The sequence below is a fragment of the Protopterus annectens genome, chromosome 4.part1, assembly GCF_019279795.1.
Source record: "Protopterus annectens isolate FY-2018-M chromosome 4.part1, PAN1.0, whole genome shotgun sequence".
NCBI classification, from domain to species: Eukaryota; Metazoa; Chordata; order Ceratodontiformes; family Protopteridae; genus Protopterus; species Protopterus annectens.
In genome coordinates, this window is record NC_056734.1 from 493,183,317 (window position 1) to 493,208,459 (window position 25,143).

Genomic DNA, 25,143 nt, shown 5'->3' on the forward strand with positions numbered 1-25,143 from the left:
ATCGGAGATAGTGTGTGTGTGTCTGCGTGTGTGTGTGTGTGTGTGTGTGTGTGTGTGTGTGTGTGTGTGTGTGTGTGTGTGTGTAAGGAGCTGCTAGTACCTGTGTTGATTTGCAGCACATTTCTATATGGCACTGAGCTGAGCAGAAAAATACTGCTTAATTGAGAGATTCACTGTCATACAAATGGAACTATGTGGAATGGATAGAACTATGAATTACTAAACAGCACAGCAGAGCAACTCGGTACACTGATGTGATAAAAGTTGTGCTGTTATACTATTTTCTATGCAACTCAGTTGAGGTGCTAAAATGGTGGCAAGGATTAAATGTAAATCCAGTTAACATGTTGAAAAAGAAAAAAAAGAAATTATTTTACAAGAAGAAGTATAAAAATATGGTAAGTGGAAAAAAAAAGAAATTAACCAGGTTAGTGTTTTACAAAGGAAACATGAGAAAAAATTAAGCTTTTTGTGTTGGGGAAATAAGTTACTTTATGACACTTTTATTGCACAAACTTTAGACAATTATGCACTAACAGTTTTTTGGAAACAAAATATAAGCTGTCAAAGGATTTCCCTTAAATAGGAGAAGTAAAGAGTGAGTAAAGTTAGAGACGTCACATACATAGAGAGGGAACAATATGGCCCATAGAGGAATATTCTGCCAGCAGTTAAAGTGTCATGTTTTATCATCACATCTAAAGCAGTATATTTACAGATCATAGGTGGGATGGCAGAACCCTTGCATCAGAACATGCGGGGAGCTACACCACCTGCAAAAATGATTCTTTTGTAGTTTTTTGCCATTTTCTTCCCCGTGTTATTGTAATTTTGTGTTGTGTTGTGCATTGGATATTTTAGTTCATAGATTCATAGATTCATAGGTAATTAGTAAGCTAATGACCCCAGATGCTTTTTAAGCCTAGCCATCCTTCTCATACGCATGTGGCAAGTGTTTATACCCTAAGGTTGTTTTACAAGGTATGTGTATACCTGGGCATGGGCAGTCAAATATTTACAGGCTGCTTCTGTATAATAGAAGTATATGTGCCAGACCAGGAACAAATTTCTGATTCCCCATCCACTGATCCAAGTTATACTTGAAGTGGGTTAGGGAAGAACTTTTCTTCACATGGATGGGAAGCCTTTTCCACATAAGGCGTAGTCTCCAAGACATATACTTGTCCTCCACCATGTCCTATTTATGTTATAGATGAGGTTTAGGTCCCTACATTGGATAATTTTGATGATATTTGTTTTGCAGATGTGCAACAGATCCATCAGAGTAGGATCAGAGGATACTTTGTAGGTCAGGCAGAGAACACCTCTCAGCAGTCTGTAGGAGACCAAGCACAGATATAGTGCTTTGAGGCAGTCCACATATGGCATATTATTTATGCCCTGTATTCTTTTTGTGAGCAACTTCTGTGGACACTCCAGCTGTTGCATGTGCCTGACCAAAGACATACTGAATGGGATGTTGTACTCAATGAATGGTCTGATGATGGCAGAGTACAGCAGAACAATGATATCCTTGGACTTAGATGCCATACCCTTACTTACAAGTTGTGTAACATAAAATTATTTCCTTACTAATGTAGACACATGATGGTCAAAGGCCAGATTGTCTACATGTATGCCAAAATTCTTGACCACTGGATTGACTTTTAGGGGTATATTATCAACATGCTAGTTCTCAGAGGTAGCTGTCTTCCCAAAAAATATTGTTACAGTATGTATTTCTTAGCAATGAGTTTTAGACACTGACTCTGGCACCAGTTATTAGTCTGTGTCAGGCCTTCTTGGAGGGTATTTGTAGTCTTTGGGGGATTCTATGAGCGTACTTGGCTTGCAATCATATGCAAACTTAGTCAGCCAGAGCCCCTTGATTTTTGGCCTTGACTTCAGAGAAGTAGATGCCAGAAAGGAGTGGCCCCAGCACTTAGCCTGGAGGAACTCTGCAAGTGATTTGAGGTAGACTCCCCTATCCTAACATCTTGGATCCTATCTTTAAGCCAGCTGGCCATCCAGCAGGTGACATAGGGGTTTATACCTAATTTTTTGACTTTATCTACAATGTCCGAGTGGGGTATTGTGTCAAATAATTTGACCAGGTCAAAGTAGGTAGTATGCACCATTTTGCCCTTGTCTGTTGCTTTGGTGACCTTCTCGAAGAAGTCTACCAGGGTGAGTAGGCATGACCTGCCCTTGATGAAACCATACTAGGTTGGATCCAGTGTCTGAAGGTGTTCTATATCATTGTTTATCATTTCCATAATGATTCATTCTATGGCTTTGCATATGAGACAAGTCAGACATATGGGTCTGTAGTTACCACAGTCTTTAGATGGCCCACCATTGTGCAGAAGAATGACAGTTGCAGTCCCCCATTTGCTTGGCATAAAGTCTGTCTGGAGGCCATGGTTAAATAATGATTCTAGTGGTCCTGATAGGTCATGTTTCATGCTATTAAGGGGGTAATCTGCATGTTGACTAGGGCAGATGTGATATTTCATTATAGAGTCACAAGGATGAAGTGGCAGAAAAAAAATCTAAATTGTTGGAGAAGGAAGTAATGCATGGTGGAGTTCTTACAAATCTAAATTGTTGGAGAAGGAAGTAATGCATAGTGGAGTTCTTACTACTGTAAAATGTGAAAAATTGGGGTACTGTGGTCTTGTTACAAAAGGAAAAGTGGAGATGGTCATCGATTTATTAAAGAAATTAAATTTGCTTGAAAAATAAATTTTCTCAAATATCTTTTATGTGAAGTATGGAGGAATTTTGAGGAAGTGATACCTGGTGTTATTATGGTAAGACAACACTGCAATGGATAAAAGCATTTATTGCCATTTTGCAAAGGTATAACAGAGAATGTACCTAGATGGACACCAGTGTCCCGGTTAAAGTCAGACTATAAGATTTAAACTAAAGTACTATGGACTGGTATGAGGCTTAGGACACATGGTAAAGAAGTCAAAGTGTAGAGTATCTTAATGTATGCATATCAGGTGGTTAGATAAGGGTAATGGAAGGCTGGCGATGGGCAACTGATAATGCATATATACAGTATTTGATCAAGTACAGGCATTGTTTGTATTACGGGTATTAAAACATTATTGGCCTGCAAAGGTATTTTTATTAGTCTTGGAAAATGCAGTAGGATAAAGGCTGACTGGTACAGGGAAAGCTCTACATTTTTCTGGTTTAAAGTTTTAAGGCAACAGTAGTACTGTGACAAAGATGCATATGCAGCTTAAGGCGTCATTAGATCCAGCAGATGTATAGTAAGGGATGCCATTTATAGATTGCCTAAGAACCAGGCAGGAGAGGTAAAATAGTTATTCATATCTACAAGATGCTTGTTTTTGCTGTGGCAGAGAGAGTGTAGGTGTTTCAGTAGGGAAGACTGAGGAAGAATTTGAGAAGACAGGACTGAAGTAAATAGAAAGGAAATAAATGGATGTTAAGGAAACAGAAGGTATGGAGCTTGGGCATGTAAGTGGAAAAGAAAAAAAAAGAAAAGAAAAGATGGAATAATTGGCTTAAGTTTTCATGTATGGAATACTGAAATATAAAACTGGGAGAAGAAGATGGCAGAAACACAAATATAACTGCAAAAGGAAATGACATATGACCTCCCCATCCAAAAGAAAATCAAACAGAATGTATTACTGTTACCCATATTTTTGTATACAACTAAACTGTTTATGCTAGGTATGTAACTTAAAGACAAACCTTCATCACCTAAATATGTGATAACCACGCACTCAACAAAGGCTATTATCGACTAAGGTTGCTGTGATTGAGAATTTCATGTTCTACTGGCCTTCACAGAGCTTGATGTTAAAAAAATTACAAGGGGGCTGAGTGATAGTGGGGGCTTGCCCCCTAAAAATATTTTTTCTTCTTTACTTATTATCAACACCCAGCTGTCAATGCTGAGGGTGATGGTGTGAAGCGTGGGAGTATGAAGAAGGGAAAAGGTTAGTACGTGCATTTCAGTTCTAATATGCTTTCACAGAAAAATGATTTCTTGAATGTTCTTCAGCATTTATCTGTTGATTGGCTTCCTGTCTAGTATTAGTAAGAAAAATGGCAGCACCTCAAAACAGCATGTGTAAGGACCACAGAACAGATATGCGACCAAACCAGATATGGAAAGAAGGTACATAAGGAAAGCTGGTGATGGAATGCAAAACTCCAGGAAGTTATCAAAAGAAAGGAGTGCAGGAAAAAGTGGGAGATAGAAAAAACAGATGAGGTTAGGAAGGACTACTGACTGGCTAAAAAAAAAAGATGCTAAGAAAGGAGTTGCAATAGCAAAGAGAAGGCATCAGAGGTACTCTACCAGCTTCTGGAAAGCGACTCAGTAGGTGGCACAAAGAAATTATATCAAGTAGCAAGGCAAAGACAGATACCCTTCATAAGGGAGGCCAGCAACAATTTGCTCACCAGTCCATAGGACATCAAAGGCAGATAGAGGGAGTGCTTCCAGCAGATTCTAAATGAAGAAAACTACACAGAAGCTGTACTGCCCTAGACACCTCCTACAATGAGAGAAGAGGAAGAACCCATGACAGAAAAAGTAATAACAGCATTAAGGAAAATGACCTTAGGAAAAGCAGCAGGCTCAGATGATGTCACAGCAGATATGATAAAGATGTTGGGTGAAATAGGGGAGAAATGCCTCCTGAGGGCATTTATAGCAGTATGAAGGGAAAGACATATCCCAGATGACTAGAGAATAAACATAATTGTGCCAGTATTCAAGAATAATGGGGACATCTACAACTGTGGGCAACACAGAGGTATCAAACTCCCTTTACATTGCATGAAAGTTCTGGAGTGGGTGATTGATAAATGAATACATGGAACAGTAGAAAGTGAGATGAAAGATGAGCAGTTTGGTTTGAGATCAGGGTATAGCACAACTAACCCAATGTTTGCAGTGAGACAGATAGATGAGAAGAAGATAGAGATGAGGAAGGAGTCCAACTGGGCATTCCTAGACTTGGAGAAAGCATATGACTAGGTTCAAAGAAAGCTGATCTGGGCAGTCCTGCAGTGGCTCAAAGTCCCAAAAACATTGGTAGAATTAGAGCAAGCTATGTACAAGGACCCAATGACTCAAGTACGATCGGTGTTTGGTCTCATAGAGGGGTTCCTAATGGGAGTAGATGTGCATCAGGATTCAACCCTGAGCCTAATACTGTTCATAATGATGATGGACTACTTTAGCAAGCATGTCAGAGGAGGTTGTTCAACAACGTTGCTGTATGCAAACAATGTGACATTATATGCAGACTCTGAAAAGGAACTTTAGCAAAGGATAGGGGAATGGAATGCAAAACTGAAGGCACATGGGATGAAAATGAGTACAGATAAGACAATTGTAATAGCAGCAAATGGGAAATCAGAAGAAGCTGAGAACTGAAATAGATGGGAAAATAGTGGAACAGGTTATCATTACTAGCTTCAAGTATTTAGGAGGGGTGGTTGAGGAGAAGGGAAGACTGAATGAAAAATCTTGAAGTGATGGAGATGAAGTGCCTGTGACAGGGGAGTAGGATGCACACTGTGGGAAAAACAAAGAAATGAGTACATACGAGCAGAAGCCAAAGTAGCTCCAATTGCAGAAAATGTCAAAGAAAACAGATTACAGTGTTTCAGGCACATGTGATGAAAAAGACATAGGACAGCTAGGAAGAAGGTAAGAGGTGTCCAGCAAAGAGGCTGATGGATTGTGTAAGAGAAGACCTGCAACAGTCAGGCATGAGCGCCAAAAAAGTTAAGAGAGTGGCATTGAATAGAAAATGTTGGGGACAGTTGGCATGACACCCTGACACCATGAGAACATGTGAAAAAGAGGGCTGTTGCTGCTGATGATGATTAGTAAGCACTGATAAGGTTGATAAGGTTAGAAAAGTATAAGATTTGTTCCGAGCAGAAAGTTCTAGCATAGAATTCAGAATTCATGCCCAATATGGAATGTTTATACATGTAGTCAGGAAATCTTGGTTAACAAAATTAATGCTGTAGTGTTCATTTTTAATTGGTCAGTGGTTGTGTGGTTTGAGGAGACAGAACCTTGATTTCCTAGTCTCCCTTGTACGTGTTTCTCTGCACAATAAAGGAAATTGTTATTCTTTCCTGAAGTATCTCATGAGAAAGTTATTTGGCACCTTAACTCATTCAAGCCTAAAATACCTTTTTGTATACTTCCAGTTCACACCCATAGCTACTTATGGCATCCAGACATTTTTTGGGTCTTGCTTCTTTAACTAAGAAACTTACTATTTCCCTATTTCACCCAACGTCTTTATCATATCTGCTGTGACATCATCTGAGCCTGCTGCTTTCCCTAAGGTCATTTTCCTTAATGCTGTTCTTACTTTTTCTGTCATGGGTTCTTCCTCTTCTCTCATTGTAGGAGGTGTCTAGGGCAGTACAGCTTCTGTGGAGTTTTCTTTATTTAGAATCTGCTGAAAACACTCCCTCTATCTGCCTTTGATATACTATGGACTGGTGAGCAAATTGTTGCTGGCCTCCCTTATGAAGGATGTCTGTCTACCTTCTTTATCTACTAGCTAATAATATGCAGTATTAGAAAGTGCAAGGAGTTAGTAACAAAACAACACTAAGATTGTTAATCTAGGATGTGCTGCAGTAGAGAAATGAATCACTATTTGTCACTTATTATTCATATTTCATATTTGTGTTCATATTTCATAACTGAGAGGCCTAAATGTTATTAAGGGGTATGGTATGATATGCCATGGTAGAAGACAGGGAAATTCATTGTCAATGTCCATTTACATTGTGACATGTCCCTACTCCTGGCCAGCAATCACAGAGACTCAATCCTCACCACTGACTCCAGTGAGGGACGGTCACTAAGAGCAAAAATGGATTCACACAGTATTTTTAGATGTAGTTCCCTGCACCAAGAGCAATTTCCCCTAAGAGCACACAGGGATCATGCTCCATCCTGGGGCTGGATGCTCTTTCTTTCTCCAGACCAATAGAAAACTCCACATTGACCACTCTCTGTGTCACTGCTCCCAGCAGCTGACACACACACATGGATATTTGAGTTTCACACACAAACACAACTGATAAAAGCTAGAACATATTTACTGGCTGTGCCCCTTTCTGCCCAGACTCTGAGGTAATCATGCTGCTAATAGTCAGCTACCATAAGGCTCTTACAAAGGGAACTCAATTATACTGTTTAAAATTAATACTAATATAAATGGTAGAGTGTGACCAAAACAGCAAGACTTTCAGGAGTGGCCATAGTGTCACTAAAACAAGCAAGAATGCTGTCAAGATGTTAGAAGTATTCTCTAAAGGACCAGCCACAATGAAAGATATTAAAATATTTAATGATAAATAATAAAAAAGAAAACAGGAGAACACTGAATACAATAAGCAGCAGAGTTTCAACCACAGAGATATAAAAAATAATACAGTTGGATAGTTTTTCACAGATACAGAAAACAATACTAAATTATTCTCACTAAATGTCCCTAACAAAAGAATTACTGTTCCCTGATTACTTACTAAAGCAAGGCAAGCTGATGTCTGCTGAGTGTCTTACCATAGCAAAAGATAGATGATGTCTGTGTGGATGTATGAGATCTATATCCTGTCAGAAATCTTTCCTGTCAGGTTCCAGTGTGCTGCTGTGAGAGTTCCAAAGAAACGAGATGCTGGTTAGAGGATGACATCACCTTTGGTCACCTGACTCTGGTACAACACACACACACACACACACACACACACACACAAACACACATCTTTGCTAAGATCTGTGGTAGCATCTTAAAGCTATAACACAATTTCAAACGTTCCACCCGTCCAAGGTTTTCTGATAAATATACACATTTGCTAGTTACAACAATACAACTTAATATGCATGCATCCATTCTTTCTGTCCAGCAGGACCTACTGTTGATGTATTTTTAACACAATTAACTTTACAAATATATTTTTAATTCACACATCTGTATAAATCAATGTGATAGTCAAATAACATAAAATTCTTTGCAAAACTCCAGCTAGCTATGCTGCCATATGTACACATATACTGCCCTACTCTCCCTGGCACAGATGGCACTACCTCATAACATCACATGTATAACACTGTCTATTGAGGTATTGTTAGTTGTTTTTTAGCAGTTATGAAAATAAACAATATTTCCATATGTACTTAATATTTTCAAAAAAAAAAAAAACAAAAGACTTACAAATTGTTGCATGACTTCAGGTGAAATCTTAGATGTTGTTGTTGAAGAAAAATATCTTTGATATTTGCACTGTAAGCCACACATCTTGATAGGTATTCAATGTTATTTATATTGCTAATTATATATTTAAGCATATGTTGCAGTGGTGGTGCTGCGGTAGCGTTGTCCCCTCACAGTTAGACGTTGCTCGTTCGATTCTCAGAGTGTCTTCTGTGTGGCGACATGCATGAATGGGTGTTCCTTTGTTGAAAGTTGTACGTTAGGCCCGGCAAGCCAGTACGTAAAAATCTACTGCCAATCATTAGTGGCTGGAGTTCCACTGTGGCGACCCTTAACCGGGAAAAAGCCGAAAGACGCAAACATATATTTAAGCATATGTTTTCATATTTCTATAAATATCTCACTAAGCATGTACTCAGAAAAGAATTTCTTGCTGTAGTGTGAAAGCTTATGTCAGGTTAACACAAATTCTCTAATAATATATGTCTAGATTGTACAGTTTCCAAAATATGAGAATTTCTTTGTGAAAGTTTAGTAAAATATCATTTGGAGGTTGTATACATTATAATATAGCATAGTATTTATGGAAAGACTATACACGCATTGACTCATCACTGTAAAATTGTGCTTCTTACTTCTATTTTGCAGTTGTAATAGCTTTTACTGTTCACAGAATATTTACATTTATCTATCTTATGCTATTTAAGTTTATTTTTCAGAATATGCTCAGGAATAGAAGCTGAGTGTAGATTGCTAGAGATGTGCTATTCTACACCACATAGGTCTTAATGAGTTAACAATGGCTGTTCTAGTGTTAACAAACTAGTCATCAATCTGTAGTCATATATTCATTTATGTTCCCACTTAGTTTAGAAGTCAAGCTCTATACTATTTGCTTGAGTAGGTTTATGAGGAAATCGGTTCATCCAGGGGAGGGAGTAGGTAGCTTATTCACTAAAAATAAATGAGCGATTAGCTTTTCCAAAATATGGTGGTATTTGTAGAGAACTTGTTATACAAAAATTTTAAAAGCATAACAAATTAGGAAGTACATTTTTGACTGATTTTGTTGAAAAGCTAGGTATGAAAAGCTACTGCATGACTATGAAGGTAGATCTTCTACTTGTGTAACGATTATTACTGTAATGTAGTCTTAAATGCATATACCAGGCAATGCCAACAACAAGAAATTGGAAAAAATATGTAAAATTCTATAAGTAGAGCTAAAATGTTTATAAAGTGTTGACTCGCACATGCTTAGGGGGTAAAAATTAGTGATAGTATACAAGGATACTATGAAACAAGGAAAAAAGAAATGCATTTCTTAAATCATAATGCAATGATTAGTGGATGCATACACTGTTTACTACATTAGGGTAGCTTAGTTGATCCACTATGTAGGACAACTTTCCGATTTAAATAGCTTGGTAATAGACAGTCTAAAATAGGTTTCGTACTGCACTGTTCATATTATAAACGTACCTATAGTTTTGTAGTTAATATTGTAATTTTATATATTTTATTTTGTCCTTCTTTAACACATCTGTCTTTAATTTTTCACAGTAATGTCTTTGCAGTGAAGGTTTTCTCCCTGCAACTCAATTGAAATGAGACTGTTGCATTGGACATGAGTAATTAACAAATATAACTTGTAAATTAGCAAATATTTGTTTGATTCCACTTTGTTTAGTAATAGTTATTATATTGCATCATATCATATTATTTAATGGTTAAAGAGTTTTGTATTCTGTTTTTTCCCTTACATTGCATTTTTTTATACTGTATTCCATGTTTGCATCTACTTTGAATTATAAAGAATTCGGATTAGACGTTAAACCATGATCCTGTCTGCCCAAGATGGTTGAAAATGAGCATAGGCCTGGTGGAACTAACCTAGTCAACAAAAGTAAATAAATAAATAAGTAATTACCTCTATTCATTTTGATAAGTCCCATGGAATGAGAGCTACCTCTAATTCATACAGGTAGGTATTAATTTCAGGATCTCTTTCAAAGGATTGCACTCACAAGTGCAGTGCCTCCTTTATGTGCCCTGCAGTGTTAGTATTGGAAAATGAATTTAAACTCCTGAGGTGAAACTCACAGAAATCCAGTACTGATACTGACGAGGAGTTGTTACACACTGTGAAATGCATTAATTATAAGTGCATAGAACAGCGAATCTCATGACTAAGAAATTATCTCTACTCAGTCAAGATGTACTCAGTAGCACTACAGGAGAGTAATTTCAACAAGTTGTGTGATTCTCACATTATGCAGCAGAGAGAATACACGAAGAGGCATTGTTTGGAAGTGCACCTACACAGTGAATGCATGCAGTAAGAACCTGATGAAAACAGAAGAGAAATATAAGGAATGGGTAGGGAAGGATGTATGTACATTGGGCTGCTCTGGGCTACAACATGCCATGAAGTTTGTCGAGTACAATGCAGGAATTTGGCAGGTTGCTGGTCACAATCATACAGCCACAACAATCAGTTAAAATGTGCAGGAAAAGAGATATATAGGACAATAACAAAGAGTTTATCAGCAAGAAGAAGGAAACCCACAACAGGAATAAACAGGAGTGAGCAAGATGGCAGAGAAGGCAGGGTACATATTATTACTGGAACGAGATCTCCTTCTTTATCATCATAGACAGAAAGGATGAGGGGTATGGTATGCAAGCAGAAACTGGACATGTGTGCAGGTACAGGGTAGCTTAAGGGAAAAAGACACACATTAAATGGTAACCGAAAACAACGGATGGTTGTGCATTAAGAAGGATGTGGTGATATGGACTGGACATATATACAAATGATTGACAAAGTTGATGGGGAGGACTGGACCATACACAAGGTTTGGATTATGACACCTTAGGAAGTGGTACACCACATCAAAGACAAAATGGAGCACTGGCTGCAGGTGGGCTGGCAGGGTTTCCCAGAGGGCAAGTTGCAAAAAAAGTCACTAGCTGATGGTCCTGAGTAGCTAATGGCACAGGCATGTTGACCCACCAGTGGCCTGATAGTCATGGCCTGTGCTCCAGTAAATATGCTACCCTCTGCATCTGCAGGTGAAAATTGATATGTGCAAGGCCATCACCCAAATGATGCTCCACTGCTCTTCAACCACTTCCTGAAGTTTGCCCTGAACCATAGGGGAAGTGACGGGGCTGTCTACCTGAGATGAGCCATTACCCACTCCCTGCATTCACATTCCAAGCACCAGAAACAAGATTTGCTACACCAAGCAAATATTATATTGAAGAAGGCTGAGTATCACCCTCTTCCTCTTCTTATCAGATGTGCCTATATAGCGAAGACATAATCGTAAACCTGCCATAAGTGTGACCTTCCAATGCCATACAGTAAACTGTTCCTCATTTTTCTGTAGTACACATACTGTCTTGCTGCCAGTTGCCTCAGCTTCCTGTGACAGGTCACCTAAATGAGGCATATATTCTCATAAGCTGAAAGATAAGGGTGTGCACATTACAGCCATATTACAAACAAGTATAAATTTAGCAGGAAAAACAATTTAGAAAATAATTTCCACTGAGCTCACAAACACTCGGCTTTTATCTAGTGCAATCCTTGCAAAGGTAAGTGCTATAAATTAATTTTAGCACGTTTATAAGATATTAAAGAATACTTCTTACATATTACTGAATGATTTATTGTATTTTTCTGCCCTTTATCACTGTAAAGGACCCTGCTTTTCACTCACCTTGCTGCTGCTTTTTTTCTGCATTGTAGTCATTTTAAAAATGTGTGTTTCTAGCTGATTTGTTTGAATGTCCTGTTTGAATTCACCTTGGGCTAAATGATAGTGTGGAGTTTTACATTAAGATGGTCCGGGACTCTTTTTCTATTGGGAGTAGAAGGTGGCCTGGTCTGCCTGAGATGGAGGTCAAACAGGAAGGCTTTAGTATACTTTTTTTCTGTGTTTTTACTTAAAGAAGATTGAGTTTATTCACCTAGTGGCCGCAGGTGGCAGCCTGGCCAATCTGAGCTGGAACACGTACAGGAGGGGCTCTGAGTATAGTCATTTATTGGCCAGAGGGCTTATTAGTCATTATTGTCTTTTTAGTACATGTATAAATTCGGCATATTTGAGAGGAGCAGCTTATCTTGCAGAGGTGGTTAGCAGTGCCCTGTATGGTAGCAAACACCTAGAAGGTAATATTTTCCTATAGAACTACCTCTGAAACTGTACACTGTAACTCTGTGATTGTAGAGAAACTACTTCATGCATTGAGAATCAGAGAGCATCTAGTTTGCTCATTGAGGAGCATTGCCCCTTAAATTAGTATTATATTCTCCGGCCTAGTCCCTGCTTGCAAAAGTACCCTTAGTTGTCATTTTTAATGCCTCATGCACCACACCCATGTAGCTTATCTAATAAAATATCTGATATCATGGACAGTTTGATGGATATGTGTATCTTGAGACTATGTAGCAATTACATCATATTCACCGACAACCATTTAATCCTGAAAAAAACAGATACAATATGCAAGAGACGTATATACACAATGTCAGTGGAAGAAAAGCTGTTGTGCAGAAGCACACACAATAAAAATCAGGTTGTCAGAAACACACACGCTACACCCACTACAAATAGTACTCACCTCACACATAGACCAACTTTCGCTAAGGCAATAAATACAATCTTCCCAAACCCCAGAGAACTCCAATACACTCCACCCGCAAAAATAATCCTCAGTAAACCAAAAAACGCTCAACAAAAGCAATACTGAACATTACACATGCAGTCACATCCAGTGGAGCCTCAACTAAAAAGCTCATAAGGTAAGAAACCACACTACTCAGGACTAGTCATAGTAGACTCCATCAAGAGATATACTGACGCCCTATTCACCAGGCTGGACAAAGAGAAAATAATGGTCACTTGCTTATCAGGAGCCAGGATCTGCCAAGTTACGGATGCACTGAAGTCATTCCACCATAGGTACGTGTATGACTTGGTCATAACCAATGCTGGTGTAAATGACATGAGATGCACCTCCCTAGACTATATGAAAAGAGACATTAGGGAGCTCTCAGACTGTGTGTCACAGGATGGTATGTGTCTGGCACTGAGCAGCATTCTACCTTCACCAAGGATGATGCCACAATATGAACAAAAGATGACTGAGTGATAATGGGCTTAGTTTCTGGTGTCATTCTAAGGGGATACAATATTTGTCAGCATGGGACAAACAAACCATGTTGATTTGCCAGGGATGGTTTGCACCTATCCCCAGTAGGCTTTCAAATATTGGCTAAAATATTCTCCTCCCCTACAGATCCATTTTTAAGCAATACCAAATTGACAAACCTTCAAACACAGCAAAAAAAAAAACATGGGAATGTAAAGTTGTTACTGTTCAGTGCCAGAAGTTTTAACAAGACGCTCCATTCCCTCCTGGCTCTCCTCACCCTGGAGAATGCAGACATCTGTGCAGTTAATGAGACATGGATTAAGCAACAGGGACTACCTCAGCAATGTAAGGCTTCAGTGCCTTCCACACATTTAAACCAGCAACTGCACAGACAGGGACTAAAGGTAGATGTGTCTCGCTCTACATCAATAACAAGCCTACCTCTAGGTTGGTGAAATAGTACAACACGATAGAGTTTCTCCATGTACAGATTACCATAGGAAAAGTCCCATACCATATCCTAGCAAGCTATAAATCACTCTGTCTATGTCCCAGGAAACCCATAGCTCATACTTAGACTTATTGGAGACACCACGCAACCAAATACCAAGCTAATGGGAGACTTTAATTATGCCTGTTTAGATGGGGAATCCTACATGACACGAAATTCGAGCCACATAGATTTCTGGACTTTCTAAATGCAAACACAGTAGATTAGGTAGTACATACACCATTAGAGGTAGAAGCATACTGGACCTGGTACTCACAAATATGGGAAACACTCCAACCCACTCTGTGTCATGCTCTGTCTGTATAAGGTCAGATTTCAAGGTGGTCTACTTTGAAATAAAAATCAGTTCTGCAAAACCAGTAAATCCTGTAACAGCTAGGAACTATGCCAAGGCAAACTACCTTTTATTAAGTGATAACCTCTCAAAATTCCAAGTTCCTTCAAACCCAGATAACACAACAGCCTATGCAGAATTGTTCACAGAAACTCCGCATAACCATGTTAATGGTAACATATTGACTGTTGTACCTACCAGAAGTAAGCCCATCATAAACTCTAAAAAGAAAACCATCCTGGTGGAATCCAAAATTAATCTGGTTGTACAACAAAAGAAAAAAAAATACATACCTAAAATTAGTAATAGTAACACCCAAAAAGATGAAGCTCTCTCATTAAATTAAATAGGCAACTAAGAGGGCTAATTAAGTCCAATAAAGCTAATTTTGAGGTAAAGATAGCTTCCCAGGCCAAGGACAACCATAAGACTTTCTTTAGTTATGTCAGAAACCTCAGAGGCAGCACACAACACTGTGCCAAATTGGTTGTAAATGGAGCCATGTTCATGAAGCTGGGTGATATAGCAAATGTTCTGGCTGATGCATTCTTCTCCAGCTTTACCTCGCAATTCGCCCTCAGCCACTTACCAGGAAATACAATCTAACACAGCCCTTACAACTATGAATAGGGAGCAAGACTTCGTTCCACTTTCTAAGGCCAAGAACACATCTTTGATGAACCTGATAATATCCTAGGATGCCTCCTAAATATCTTGAAATATGACCTATCAAGGCCACTGGAGTCACTATTTATCTATAGCCTCTAAGCAGGCTTTGTGCCACTTGAATGGAGGACTGCAATGGTTACCCCTCTGTGCAAGGGCAAACCATTAAACAATCCTAGGAACTATGGATCCATTACTCTGACTAGTCTCATATCTAAGCAATGAAAGAGTTATCATGAAAATGATTAGCAATGTCATAGGAAACCTTCAGATACTGGACTCTACTCAGTTTGGTTTTGTCAAATCCAGGTCTTGACTATCAAACCTGATGGAATTCTTTAAGAAGCTCACTAAGGCAATGGATGAGGGAAAAATGGTGCATACTGCATACCTTCACCTGGCTAAGGCATTTGATACAATACCCCACTCAGTTATAGTAAATAAACTCATGGAACTAGGAATAAACCCCTAGGTGACATACTGGATAGTCAGCTGGGACATAGCCAGGACCCAGGATGTTAGAATTAGACACACCACCCCCCACAAAGAGACTAGTCACTAGTAGAGTCCCTCTAGGCTCTGTGCTGGGTCCTCTCCTCTTTGACATCTACTTCCCTGAAGTAAAGGCCAACATCAAGGCCTTCTGGATGACCAAGCTTGCAGATGACTGCAAACTAGGTCAAGTCATAAAATTCCTACAAGATGCTAGAATCTTACAGAAAGGTCTAATGCAAACAAATGACTGATGATAAAGCCATGGCTTAAAACTCAATGCTAATTTTACTTTTTGGGAAGTCAAACACTCTAGGAAACTACCTCATTGATAAAACACCCCTAAGAGTTGACACAGTAGTCAGGGATTTGGGGATATATGTAGATAGTAACCTGGCCTTCAACCAACATGCATATAAGGTAGTAAGAAAATCATTCCATATCATTTAATTTACAAAAAAGGGCATGGCATCTAGGACCAGGGAGGTCATTGTGCCACTGTATTCAGCCATTATCAGACCCAACATTGAGTATAATGCCCCATTTGGTATGTACATGACCAGGCACATGCAACAACTGGAACATCTACAGAGGTTCCTCAGAAAAAGACTACAGGGCATAAACAAATGTCCTATACAGATCACCTCAAAGCCCTATCCCTATACTCTGTTTCCTAGAAATTGCTGCAAAGTGATGCATGCTTGGTATACAAGGCACCCTTGGATCTTGCTCTGATGAAACTTTTGCATATCTGTGGATGAACAGCATCAGAACTATGAGATTAAAGGACCTACACTTTGCTTATGACATAAATAGGACATGTTGGAGGGACAGGTATGTATCTCAGAGAATTCCCATTCAGTAGAATAGACTTCTCATCCATGTGAAGCAGAGCCCTTCCCTAACCCTATTCAAGTGTAACCTGGATCAGTAGATGGCAAATTGAAATATGACCCCAGGTCTGGCAAGTATATCTCTGATGGACAGAGGCAACCATTAAATCATGCCCTGGCTAATATGCATCTTTTAGACTAACCTCTAAGGCACAAAACTATGGGATACATTTGGGTTGTATGGCTAGGCTTATAAATTTCCTAGTAGTCAGTAGCTTACTATACACCTATGAACCTATAAACACATACTTAAAAATATACCCACTATACATTTCTGGGGGTGGGGGCTTTCTACACCCCTACATTCCACTCTCACTGAAGCTCCAGCAGGCAGCACCACAGATCACCATAGTCGTATTTCCACTATTTTGCAGGCCAAGGAATGCCAGGATACCCAGATAGTTGCTGCCCAAGTTTTAGTAAGCATCCACTTTCTTGAATGGCCCATCAAAATGACTCAAACATTCATTTCTGTAATCCTTATGAAGGAAGTAGAAAAATACTTTTGTTTTCTTCACAGACCATGATGGAGTCTTGCACCAATGAAGTGCTGAAGTAGCCATCTCCACTCAAACATCATAGGATGATAAAACGGAAGTAAGGCATCAAAATGACAGACAAGAACATAAGTACACAAATTTGTGAATTGCATTCCACACAAACATTCTTTATGTTGTTACATGAAGAATGGCTACATATACCCTTTGTGCACTAGTCCTGGCAATCTAAGACACAGTGCTATGTGAAAAGGCTGTAGTGCATGAAATAATAAGTTGGTTATTCATCTCTAATTTGCCTATGAATTATGCAAATGGATATGAAATTGCAAAGTCTGCACTGTTGCTGCTTTTTTCACAGCTGAATTACAAGACATACAGTACTGAATAGTGCTAAACAAATGTTTATCACGGTGTCACATATCTGTGTTTTACTAGTAATGATAAACTTCCCATCCTGACATGTTCTCAAACAGGACCATGAAAGAAGACAAACATGTCATATGTGTACATGGACTGGATACCAATGGTGCCCTGACCCTCCTGACTGCCTGCTTTACTGAGTACAGATGCATTCATGTAGTTTTGGGAGATGCAAGTCTTCACTGTGGAAGTACTACATTCGTTATGTTTTCAATGTACAGCTATTGTGACTACAGCACTTGGGATGGAATGTGTGATGTTTCATGCCATGTCAGTAGTCCATTTTAAAGGCAAATCTCTGTCATACACTAGTATATCCTAATGTAGTGTATCTTACAGGGCCTTCGGTCAGTGACTGTATGAGCCACCAAGGTAGGGGTACAGTCACAGCACCTGTACAAATATCCAAAACTAGAATAGTAAGTAGTCACATATCCCCCCTGTTTAAACAGGAGGCAGCATGTCCCATGTAAGAGGCAGTCAGAGGCTGGAGAGCATCAGCCAGCTGGAGAAGAAATGGTGCTGAGCCTAGCATTAGGCACACTGGCTGGAGAGGGGGTGCAGAGCAGCAAAGGAGGGATCAGGTGTGACAAGTTGAGCAGAGGGGCAACAATATGGTGAGTGGGTACAACCTCTCCATGAGTCAGTGTCACCTTTGGGTAACTTATGTGATAAGATATGACAGGATAAGGTGGGCATGACAAAACACAAATACATTTTAATCCAGTTATTCTTTTTAATTTGGAAGTGAATGGATTGTTACAGACCTAAGTCAGTCATGATCTTGGCTACTAGAAACAAATAAGTGCAATACACTTGGACAGTTCAGAGTAACTGAGAAATGAGTCTGCTTCTGCTTTGTGTTGACAAACCTGATATAGACATAGGAAGAACATGCAAACTCCATACGAATAATGGGTTTATTTTGGATTGATTCCCAAAAACTGGAGCTATGAGATGGCAACACTAACTGCTGTATCCTGAGGGGAAATGGCAAAGTGATTATCTATCAGTGAGAAATCCCTTTTGTCATTTTATGTATTCATTCTTTGATTCATTTATACTAATAACTAGAACTCACTTGTGATCTGATAAGGATGTTTTTCTTCAGTTCAGGTGGGACACAGTGGTGGCTTGTGCAACTTCCAGTGTCCAGATATAAAGGAGCTGACTACTAGCGAAATGAACACCACCCAGTCTTATGAGTTTCTCGGTTTAGGAGGAGGGGATGCACACATTATGTTGATATGGTAGATATGGAATTTGATTCAGTAGCATAGGATGCTAATAGAAATATGACAGCCTGTGAAAACAATTAAGGGATGTTCACCTCTGCTTTCAGGATCATTACAGCACCTGCCTTCCTGTTTTTCGTCATTGCAGGCATTGTGTTCAGCATGTATTACTCACTGCATACATCATCTGCCAATTGACAGTGTATTCTGTCATTTACAGGAAGCAGTCAACAAAGCCAATTGGCAATCACACTGCCTACAGACTTCCAAAAAGAGAGCACCAAAGTGATGTCATGGCAACCTTTTGATCAAAACTGATTTATGAAGGTGGTTTTAACAGTAGTGTTTTGAGTTACCTCTACCCACTGAACTAATCATATAAACAAATGCATCAGATGTGTTATTTAATTCCACTCTAGAAAACATGTAGTTATTTGAATGCTAGCTTATGATCAATGAAATCTTTTCCACATAGAAAAGTTGTTTAATAACAATGAAGAGGTTGTATATTACAGTGATTGGCAGGTATACTTGTGAGCAACATATTCAGTTTCTAACTGCAGCCTTGAGTGAGCACTTGTAAACAAACTCTAACAGTACAATAGGACCAGGCACTTTAATTGCAGTATAGAGTAGGCACAGACACATGCGAATCAGGCCTGAAGCCAGTGACAGCTTGCCCTTAAAGTATAGTTAATTACAGTTTAATAATGTTTCCATGGAAGCATTTATCGGTTGGTACTTTGAAAGCACTTAAAACTTTCTGCCAGATAAGGTGAGCAAAGAGCAAATAGTCCTGGGTTGCCACTGTTATTTGAATATATCAGTTAACCTCATTATTACTGTAGCATCTGTTGTGTACGTTTGAATATTCTGAAAACTGTCAACATGAATGCTATAATATGGGACTCAATACTTACTAAATTTCACTATTCTCAGTCTTCACAAAGCAAGTATGGGCAGATTATAAGCAATATATAGGAAGCACCACTTATTTAATCTAATGCACACACACACACACACACACACACACACACACACACACACACACACGCACACGCACACGCACACGCACACACACACACACACACACACACACACACACGCACACGCACACGCACACACACACACACACACATCCATATAAATATGCAAATAGATGCACTTGTATATATGTCTGCACATACAGTTTTATATACATATATATAATAATCAAGTTCTTAGCACTAAGTCTCCTGAGATGAACTTAAAATCAACACTAATAATTCCATCAGTATGACATATAAATACCCACTTAATCTGCAGGTCCCCTCTCACCTTTAAACTTTTGCTGTGAACTTCATACTTCACCACCACAATCCTTCTCTAATTGCACCAAAATGTCTTATGCTGAGGCTGTAAAACAATCACTTCCATAACCTACTAGAAAAAAGATCATTAGGTCTCAGCAAAAATCAGGCCACTTAACCATCTCATGCATAATGCCCATAGTCACTCTGGCTAAAAAAACACTCCATTACTTTGAACCATAGAAGCAATAACAATGTTTTAGTAATAGCTGACTCTATTGTCAGGCACACTGGCTCATCACTCACAGGGCTGGACAAGGAGAGGGTTACTGGGAGTTGTCTTTTAGGCACTAAAATCGCTGACATTACAATGTGGGAGTGAACAACTTGAGAAGTAAAACTTAGAGAGACATGCAGAGAAACATGTCAGAACTTTCCATACTTGTTGCATATGCAGGTTAGACACTACTCCTGAGTGGAATCCTTCTTTCACCTCAAATGATGTCTAAATACAAAGAAAACATAAGTGACTACAATAAATAGTTAAATAGCTGGTGTTAATTCAGGGGAATCTAGTATGTGTCCGCATGGCAGGGGATGAGATAGTCAGTAGTCCAACATGCTTAGCTAAGGATGGCCTGCACTTCTCCTTTCAAAGTTTCACATACTTGCTAAACCCTTTGCTTGCCTCCCACGCCTTTTTTAGACAGAGTCCAGTTGATGGGCATTCCGGCATAGCTAACATATGATTCCCGAAATCAGATCACTTAAGGTGGCTTTTCTTTATGCCAGAAATCTAAACAGTAAATTGCCTGATCTCGAGGCACTTCTGCATTTGGAAAGCATCCATGTCTGCATAGTTACTGAAACATGTTTTAAATGTAAAGAGAGCACTCCCTCTATACTAGGGTGTTGTGCTCTTCCTGTCTTTGAGCTTAGTGGAAGCTGTGATGGAGACTCCATATTTGTTAAGTAACATATTATCACCAGGACCACCCCTATGGACTCAAAAACTGAACTCAGTGTGCTGCAGATCACTCCAGGTAAGATTAATAGCCAAGTAATAACTTCATTAAAGAACACTTTTGGTTTAAAAATAAAAAAGAAGACTGGATCCAAGGATAAAAAACATGCCCATTCCTGGTGTATGTACTGATGCCAGAACTGGAAAAATAGGCAGCGTTGAATCCTCAGGATAGTGAAACATTCCTATACCAGTGTTAGGTCAAGCTCAGGAGAAGGATGGGCTCTCTATGGCAAAAGGAATTAGTCCACAAAAAAAAGGCATGGAGATGACAAAGTGGACTGCTGAGGATTAAGAAGAAATTATATATTATTGTTATTATTACTCAAGAACCTCAGAATTTCCAGACAAAATGGTATGCAAAAAAGATTAATTGAAAAATTAGGGGAAAGAAAAGTAATTGCACGTGAAAAGCATTTAAAAGCTACAAATAAATTCACTTATACAACTGAGCCATGAAAAACATTACATAGACAAAGAAACTTTCTGCCACCTTGAAAAAGAGAAAGTGCAAACATATAAAGAACAAAATCAGAGAGTTTTGAAAGTTATGAAAAAGAAACACAGATATGGGAAAGAAAAAGAAATCTGATATGGTGCAATATTTATGCAAATGAGAAAGACAAACTAATCTATACAAAAAAGAAGCACCAAAGATATTTGAAGAGAAATATGGGCAGAGGATTCCAGATATGGAAAATTTCACAATGACAAAAAATAAGAAAAGAAAGAGGGGATGTTCAAAAGGAGATCTGTAAGGCAGAAGTTAAACAAATAGAACATGAATTATGTATTATCTGTAAATTGAAGGATTTAATATGAAGAATCTAACACATGCAGTTTCACAACATGATGAAACAATGGGTCCCTAGATTAAAGAGCAGCAAGTGGAGTGGAAGGTATCTGAAGAAGATTTGCCACATGGTGATGTTCTGGAACCTTCTGTAGGAGACCAGCGCAAAAGTGCAGTTGAAGTTGCACAGCAAGGGAAGGAGTAGAAAACAGTGGCCATTCCAACACAGGTCATGTTGTTGAGTGGTGGGCCAATAGTTTCCCATATGAAGGAAAAAGCACGGTGCATCTAAAGAGGATATGTTACAGGGAGATGTTCTGGAACTTTCTACAGAATACTCATATGAACCAGAGAGCAAAGAACATGCTCTTAGTCCAAAAGAAAATGACCTAAGGGAAGACCTACTTGATTTACCACTTGAAATTAGAACTACAACTAGCTTAAAAAGTTTCAAGCATCAGATTAAAGCCCACCTCACCAATTCTTGGACTTGTACATGTACTGGGCATGGGTAGCCCAAACCATGGAACTAGCTGATTTTAAAATTTTAATTGCATATCTAATGAGCATTGAATTTAAATCATATGACTACCTTATGTTGTTTTTTTTCTTTCTCACTGTTAATATCTATCAGATTTTAAGTCTTCAGTTTGCTATGCTACCTGTATATAAGACTAAGTATCGTAATTGCACTCTTATTGTATACAATCTCACTACCTGCTACTACTCTAAAAACTGTCTTCTAGAAGCATTGTTATACAAGATTATTGGTCTTGTCTCCCACTTGACCAATTTATTCTGTTCTAATCTTTTTACCATTATGAATGTCTGTTACTATTTATTTCTTTATTGTATTATACAGTTTTTTTTCTACTAACAAAATAGTTTACTAACAATGGAGCTTTTCTCCCCGGGCCTCCGCTGAAAAAGGGTTTTATGCCCAGTCAGACTCTACTGGTAAACAAATGTAAAATAAATAAAAATAAATAATAAAATTTAATAGAGATGGATAGACAGTTTAAGATAGATGAATGAAATAGATTGCAGATAGTGAATAAAACCCAAAATGTTAGAAGATTAGTAAAGCAGTTGACTACCATAATCAGGACTATAAAGAGAAATTCATGTGATATAGCAGAAACAAACAGAATATATTGCTGAGCAGCTAAACTAATTGATGGATAAAGTGTTACCACAAAAAGACAAAGTAATAAAGGAAAGGAAGAGAACAAATAAAATGGCATCATGGAAGCATCAAATATTGAAAGTTATAAAACAATTAGGAAATGTGCCTGTTAGAAGAATACTGCAAAGGGAACAGATCATCACCAATACTTAGAAAAATAGGCATGCTAAAAACAAAACACAGTATTCAAACAAACCACGATATATAATATAATATTGCCAATACAGAAAAGCTAAGAAAACATGCAGATAGATATAAAGGAAAAATACAAAAGAAGCAATTTATTGATGATACAAATAGGTTTTATAGAAAACTGGGAAACAAAGTAAAAGGAGCAGAAGCACTACAAAAAAGAAGAAATACATACATTTTAGAGAAATATTTATGAAGACCCAGTTGAACATAACAAAGTTGCTGCTTCGACAGAAGAATTAAAAGAAACTCTAAGGAGTTCTAATGTAAAGGATATGAAGTGAGATGAAGTAATGGCCAGAGAAATTAAGAAACATTTAAGAAAAACCCCTAAATGGAAAACGACAGGCCCAGATGCAGTACCTAACATCTGGCTATAACAACTTTACACTAAGGCTTAACCCTGAGTAAGAATTACATATATGGGCATCCCAAACAGACAATAACCTGGTAAACAACAGGAAAAATGATGTTCCTTCTTAACAGTGTACCTGTTAGCCATCCTATAAACTGCAGAACAACAACTTACCTTCTGACAATATACAAATTAAATACTGATTTTTTTTCCAAGCACCTTTATTGCCTTATCATTTGTGACATTGGCAAATTTACATTCATATAAAAGTAATCACACTATAATTAATATAACAAACGTTTTACTTCACATATATTGATATATATCATATAACCTAAGCAACATTACATAAATTATTCAATTCCTGACTTTCTTTTTTTTTTAAACAAGAAACATCTTTATTAACCCATTACTTACTACACAGGCAATCATACATTTATACAAATGAAAACAAAGCACATCGGCACAATCCTAGTTGCAAGCATTTTGCATCACAAACTCTACTGACACACTTCCAGTTCTAACCATTATTTATCACCTATAATCTACCCAATCTTTTTCAGTCAAACATTACGTAGTACAAAGTCCTGTCACCTTTTAAACCTCGTTTCTCCCTTGTATGTATTGTTCCCACAATTCCCATTTTTTTCCTATGTAGATTGCTCCTGCCCTTTTCTAAAGATCTTAATTCCAGTTGTTTTACCTATGTTAATATATTCACAACTTCTAATATACTTGGCTTGGATTTTGACTTCCATTTTCTAGTAATTTCTTTTTTGGCAGCCACCATTATTACACACAACAAGGCCTTACTATGTCTAGGGAATTCTAATTCTGTATCATACCTCAGAAAAATCATCTCCCTCGTCAGAGCAATCTGCCTACCCAGCATATCTGATAGTGCATCCTGCAGGGAATCTTTAAAGTTTGCCAATTCACTATACTCCCAGAAAATATGTTCTCAAGTACTTCTTTCTTCCCTGTCACACCTCCAACACTTGCTGTCTGCCTGAGGAAAAATTCTCAGGAGTCTACTTGGGGTATAGAGATTTCTATGCAATCATTTACAGGCAAAATTCCTAAATCTTCTAGATTTTGTTGCACATTTAGGAGACATACATAGATCCTCCCATTGTTTCTTTCTGAATTGCTTATCCAGACTCTCTCACCAATACTTTATTACCTCCTCTGATTGATTCATAGTTATCAGGCAATATTTTATATGCTCTGTGATGACCCTCCACCTCTGAGCCAGTAATCAATGAGCCTCAGTCCTCACCTCTGGCACCTGAGGGGGATGTTCACTGGGAGGATAACAGGTACACACACAGTATTTCCAGATACAGCTCTCTGCATTAAATGCAATTTCCCTTAAGAGCACACAGAGACAACAGTCAGTCCAGGGCAGGGTTCTCCCTCTTTCTCCAGATCCCCAATAAGACTCCCCACTGGTACAGCTATAGAGTTGAGATCTCATCTGAATGGCCATGCCAAGACTGCCAGCACCCACCTTCTCTGTCCAACCAGTGCTTCATGCCCCTGCCCAAGTAGCTGACACACAGACTCTTAGGATTTGATTTACACACACACACACACACACACACACACACACACACACACACACACACACACACACACACACACACACACACTTGGTGGAACACTGGCACAAGTTTACTAGCTATGCCCCCTTCTGCCCCGACTATAAGGTAGTTACCACACCACCAGACACTCCTGCCAGCTACCTTAAGGCCCTTACAAGGGTACCCAATATACTGAGTGAAATTAATATTAATACAAATGGTAGTCTGACAAGAACTAGGCTATTAGGAGTG